Source organism: Ptychodera flava, chromosome 2 (genome assembly GCF_041260155.1).
Source record: "Ptychodera flava strain L36383 chromosome 2, AS_Pfla_20210202, whole genome shotgun sequence".
Lineage (NCBI taxonomy): Eukaryota > Metazoa > Hemichordata > Enteropneusta > Ptychoderidae > Ptychodera > Ptychodera flava.
In genome coordinates this window covers 45,363,244-45,369,851 of record NC_091929.1, presented here as the reverse complement: position 1 = coordinate 45,369,851, position 6,608 = coordinate 45,363,244, and the positions used below count along the sequence as shown (strand labels likewise).

General features: G+C 37.4%; 1 long non-coding RNA gene across 1 annotated transcript in view; it reads right to left on the bottom strand.

The window, feature by feature from the left end:
* Positions 1 to 1,144: 1,144 nt before the first annotated feature.
* Positions 1,145 to 6,608, bottom strand: part of LOC139122057 (uncharacterized) — a 6,692-nt gene continuing 1,228 nt past the window's right edge. The window contains exon 3 of the long non-coding RNA XR_011549384.1: positions 1,145 to 2,357. This is a non-coding gene — a long non-coding RNA (uncharacterized lncRNA). The remainder of the gene's footprint in view (positions 2,358 to 6,608) is intronic.

Genomic DNA, 6,608 nt, shown 5'->3' with positions numbered 1-6,608 from the left:
TTATATAAAAAACAAATTACATGTTTTACATAGGAAAGGTGATTTTGACAAAAGTATACATAAAAAACATTGATTCACTACTGAACAGTGAGAAAAATGTATTCATGCACCTTTCTTTGATGAAATTCATTCCAATATGATTTTCACATATTACAGAAATAAAGCATATTGTTGTCATTTGCATATAACCCATAAATTTTTAGTGAAAAGAGGCATGCAATAAAAACATAGACCTAACAAGAGATTATGTGCCCTTGAGGGCTGGAGACCATTGCCCCTCTGACATTTGGGAAACAGTCAACACAAATTACTTCAGATACAAAGTAATATCTGTTACGTAAGTTTCATGCATCGTGCAATCTTCAGGCGCATGGAACTTAAGTAACAGATATTATTACTTTGTACTTGAAGTCATTCGTGTTATTATTTGAAATTCTCAGCTTCCTGAATCGAGCACTTTAATTTTCCACGAGGACATCTGTTAACAGATATACATATATATATATATATATATATATATATATATATATATATATATATATTTATATATATATACATATGTATATATATATTTATTATACATCTACCATCGAGAACAATAGAATTTAGCGTGCGCTAAAAAAGCCGTACGGAACGCACGCCCGTTCTGTAACACGTACGGTTTCAAGGCGCCCCATTCCCTGCGGCTGTATCTGCGCGTTCACTGTAGAACGGTTTCAAGGGACCCCTTGGACGAGTGCCAGAACAAGTCTCGCGCGCGCTCTGTACGTACGTATGTGTGTAGTGCACACACTCCAAAACTTGCAGAAGCGCGTCCGAGGTAGCGTTCCACACTGGCGCGATAAAATCGGAAGAAAAATTGTTGACATTGCACGAAAACGGTCACTACTCCGACATTTTGATGCCCCGATCAGGAATGTAAGATGTATAATAATAAGGTTATTACGAAAATACCGCAAAGGATGCACTTGTGCATCCTTTGCGGTATTTTCGTAATAACCTCATAGTATACCGGTATATATATACATATGTTACACATACATGCACTGACACACAATTTACAACATTGTTGTATATTGACTCTTGGCTTCCCAATTATACAGTCTACAATGTCAATATTTCAGTCACAATTTTTTTCACTAGATGTGTTGATATTGCATATCATATAGCCCAGAGAACACCTGTACATTATAATTTCATTGCTAACCAGCGTGACAGACAGTTTTCTTCATCATGGTTAAATATGAGCCAGTTGATGTGAATGCAGCTTTTGTTTTTTGTTTCGTTTCCTAGTTGTGACATTTTTGTACATTGATTTGTAAAAACTTAAAATTTGCAATAAAGAAGAAAGTCGAGGGAAATACGTTCATTTGTCTGTTTTGTTGTGAAAGGAGTAGCTTTGTCTCTCAAGCCCTAAACGAAGGTATCAGGTGAAGCGTCGTTGGTGGCGCTCTTTAGAAAATCAGTAGAAGACAATGTTTCGTATTCAAACGAGTTTCGTGAGAAAGAGCACTTCGGTTCTTAAGAGGAAAATGTTAGTCAGTATATTGTGAATGGTAAAGTCAAATGATTTAGTGTGTCGTGCCTTATTCCTAGATTATGTCTCGAAACTAAATACATAACTCTGAGTAAGTAAGTGTCACTGAGGTACATAGGCTTAGTTGGTGTTTGCTACGCTGATGTTAGAGCAACGCACAAAATTATTTATCTTCAAGTGGAAAACTGTTAGCATGCACTATAAATCAGGGTATATGCCAATCAAACTTTCTTGTTCAAGTTCACAATTGTGTTGATCAGTCGTCTCTTCTATTACTCAATATTGTTTTATGCGGTAAATTTAGCCAAGTAATTTTGCTATCGGGTGCATATTTTGAACTTCAATTTTCATATTTTGGAGAAGCTCAAGAAAACTGCTTAGTAAAGATGAAAAGGACAATAAATTCAACGGTCGATAGTATATTCATTTTGAGCTATTAAATTGTTTTATGCCATTATATGCCTCTCAAATATGTTTAGGTACAAAGTAGCCAAAATGATACATTGTGTAACAGTGCTATTGTTCACATGGTATTCTGGTCCGTACTTAAAACTCAGTTGTTTACGACAACATTGGACACCACAAACCTACAACCTGCACGCTTTGACAAAGTAATTGGTGACAAGCATTTGAGTAGAATCAGCGTCTGAATACAAGAAGCATAACAAAATTATTAGGAAAAAACATGAAAAGCTACACCAATTGTAGCATTAATATTTGTACATCAAATGCTCGTATCCTTTCATTTTCTCAGCGTAGACTTTATCAAATGCCTCATTCTGGGCATCCGTAAAAGCATTTTTCCAGTCCCCGATTTGTCCTGAAATTAAAGAATTTGAATGTACTCAGTTAAAATCATTATTGTTGATGTAAAAGGTTCAAAAGTATGGACAAATCGAACATTACTCCTGTTTGAAGTAAACATTAGCAGTCAGTGGAAGTTGTTATTTCCCTGTCACATTTCGACATGAGGGAGAAACCATCAATGCTGGCTTATTAGCAAATTTTTGACGCCTTTTTGTGATAGAAAACAATCTCCTTACTCGGTGACACGTGTGTGTCGCGGCGATTTGGTTTCCGCAGACTTCCCTTTTTCCAGGTTACGAGGCAATGGGCCTTTAAACGGCTGTACTCACGTGAGTAAGATCTAAAGCAGTGTGCAACTGCATGGCAGTATATTGTGAGCGTTTTCTAAGACTCAAACAATCAGAAGCAGTCAATAACTTTGTATGTTCCATTCGTTAAACAACAACAACAACAACAAAAACAAAAACAACAACAACAACAACAACATCTCGGTATTACAACACTAACACAATTGGAACTAATTCAGGAGAATTGGATCTTTATATTTTTCAAATTTCTCAAAAGTGTTGGGTGCCCTAACTGAATGTTGCAATATTACAAATTACGCCGAAAAATAAATTCTTTGTTTGCCGTCCGCGTGCGGGTAGGTTTTTGGACGAAATCTGAAAAACAAACACAGATCGTATGCTCGAAAATACGACGCGTTGTGTCCTTCCTTTGTTGGCAATGACGCAGCAACTTACTCAAATGTCGCAAAAACGCAAATGTCGTACGATCGTTTCGATACAAATCAGATTACCTATCGTAAAGGGGTACATCAACCGCTGTACGTAAAGTGTACATGTGCACCTCCTGTTGTAGCGGACTGCAGTATACCGTAAGTGAAGATCGATCGACCGTTTCACAAGTTTATTTCTCCCTCAAAGTTTCCAAATCGGCGGAAGTGCGCTATATTGGCTTGGTCTCCATACAAGACGGATCGAAACGATTCTTGATTGGTTTAGCTTCGAATAAGGAATGAACTGAATTTCCATCAGCTTCTGCGCGATCCGCGATTGATCACGAGGGGGCAAGCAGCCCGGTGGTGGGGCAAGCAGTTACCGCAGGTGAAATGTTCGTTGTTGAATGCCCCAAATAGTTCTTACGCAGTATAAGTTGCTCTTACTTTGAACATTATTTTTGTGCTAAAACGATGTGGTCATTTATAAGTCCGGATTAGAATTCAGTTTTCAAAAATAGCAATGGCCATTCGGCATTGCTCTCTTGACAAACAGAATATTCAGCATTTAGTATGCAATAGCGCTGATCACTTAACGTCATTTTTCTTTCATTAATGTGCAAAAATTTGTCCGCATTTTCTGCAAGAACGATGAAATCAAAACCTGCTAGCGTCGTAATGCATACACAGTGTTGGCGCTAGGAATTTTTTCATTGTAGCCACAGTCTGTTAGTGTGGCTAAAATGATCATTTTTTTTAGCCACAAGCAATTTTTATTAGCCACACCCAACAAATCAATTTCACATACAAATTGCACAAACCCTATTTTCAATAACGTTTATACTTTATTATCCACATGTTGGGCCAGGGCTGTTGTACATACTTTAAGGATTCCTCGACAGATAAACTGCTGAGCACATTTTCTGCTAATTTTATAGCAGCAGATAATAAGGACCAGGAGCACAGTAAAACTCCAGGTCCTTTGTGAAAGTTGTCTGTCCTTCAATTAAAAAATATGTATTAAACAAAAATTGGTCTTAACTCCGTTCAGATCTATATTTCATGAGTGCTGGTGAATAAATTGACCCCTCTCTTTATAGACAGGGACAAACAAACTTCTGTTTATTTTTAACTTTTATTATGACACAAACAACAAAGAGAGTTCTTGGAACAAAACTTGCACAACATGTCATGAAAAAAATCATCAAAGTCTAATCATTGGCCATGACTGTTCCTCTCTTTTATTTTTTACATGATTTAAAAACTGCTGTATATACTGTTATCTGGTGATCTGGATAAAATTACAGTGATTGCCTGACTATGCAAAGCATGGTCCATAAAGTATCAAAGAAAACTATTGGTATTAAAAAATTGCTTGGGTTTTGAAAATTAATTAAATTCGCAAACTCAGTGAAAAATCAAAAGAGCAGTTCGTCAATATGCCAAATCTAGGATCAACCGACTAACTTGCAGTCTCACATTTTATGCCTCCATGCACAGACAAAAACCTTGATGTAATTTGTTCAACCATGGTCTAGACCGTGGTTCGTCTGTCTTTGTTCTCTTCTCGAGGTTTGCTTATTTATTTATTTATTTATTTTTTTTTTTTGTAAATTAGACGCTATTTTAAACTTAGTTTCTTTCCCAGCTGAGAACAATCAATAAACTATTTTGTCGCTGCCCGCAAGCCGCATCGTACCGTGCATTCGTAACGTATTTGCATTGTTTGGGTGTCTCGAAACTACCCAAACCGTACATGGACCGGAGTATACAAACTGGGGATCTTGAAACTTTTTCGCGCATGCTCATTTTAGCTCTGGTCAAACTACAACGCCATCACTTCAGTCTGTCAGTTGCATGCTCAGGAACTCTGCCGTCGATCATCGGTTGACGTACGACAGAGCAACGAATTATTTTTTTCCAAAGGCTAGATATTTAAATGACTGAATATTTTGATAATCTGAGGTTATTTTGATACTTTAAGGTAAAAGTGACAGAACCGGCGTGATTAACGATGGTGCATGCTGTTTCGAATACGTTGTGCTGCTATGCTGGCCGGCGTGAACTCAAATTACCCTTCATGCTTGCACCCTGACGCGACGTACGTGGTCAAATGTTTCGCACGATGCTTGCAGCGTTCATGCTGGAAAATTTGGATTGCGGAAAATAACGTACACTTATTTAGAAAAACGACTAGTTGTTAGAATAGTTGGCTACATAAATAATCCAGTACATATTTTGGATCGATCACAATGAACACCCGCATGTCGAAATTCTTGGTCCTTCGGGAAAACAGTCAGTCTGGGATCGCAGGACTGACGTGACTTTCGAAGACGTCTAGGGTCAATGATCCCAACACGGCACCCGGTCACGAGCTTTCGCCACGCGTGGCGAAGGCGTAGCAATTTTTTTTCGCCACATCGGACATTTATTCGCAATTTGCGACTGTGGCGAACGTTAGCGCGAACCCTGAAATCACACTAATTCATATGAATTTATGGCTCAGACTACAAGTTGCAACAACGACCGCGCAGGCAGCGGTGTTCGAAGTCGCGTGCGCAGCTTAATATAGTAACAAACCTGACACCGAGATCAGCGCTATTAGAATTTGGATAAAAGACTAGTTGATACACAAAATTCAGAATACATAGCCTTTAAAGTTACAGCTAATGGAGCATTTAACTCAACAGAAACAGTGCTCAGGACTTGTATTTATTTGACACTTAAAAAGGAGGATTTGTACTCAAGGCTGTTATGATTTGCTCAGCTACCCACTCTTCTTACTGCAAAAAATTCTGATTGTATGGAAGAGATAGTGGTTTCACCTTTTACCAAGATGTTTAGCATTTGTTTTCTGAGTGACATCTACACTTTGTTATACTCAGTAACTTTTGCAGCTTAATATGTGGAATTTTCAGGTTTTGCAAGAACACCTTTTTGTTGTAAGCTTACCCCAACATTTCGAAATAGTGTTTCGTTGGTACTATATAGACTTTACTTCTCGGTAGACAAGCTTGACAGGTGCCGTCCAAGATACGCTTCTCCAATTGTCTAAATGCCCTGGACTACTCTTTAGTCGTTGTGTCCTCCTGCCCTGTCTGTTGTATTTTTCTCTCTTGTCCTTTCCCGTATTATTTTAGAATGGGATTTTAAACTAAGTTTAAAGCTTGGTTTTGATCATATGATAGATATAAATTAAAGATAAAAATATACGTCCAATCGTAAACATCAATACAGGTCTCGATCTTAAATTTACATGTTATAATTAATATACAAATGTCACTTAGACACGTTGCAAAATTGAACCATTACGTGAAATTCTTAGGTTCCTTCATTAGGTGTTAATTCAAATATATTTTGTTTTCTTCAAAACTTCGTAAACATCCTCGTAATACGTAAGTTGCATATTTTTATATTTGTCGCAAATATGCTTTTTATTCATATTTGAGATCTTGTTATTTTTTGTATTTATAGTTTTACTGGCATCTATGACCACCTAGTGCATAAATCTCCGTCAGAGACAATCTGTAGATCTTCGTAACACAA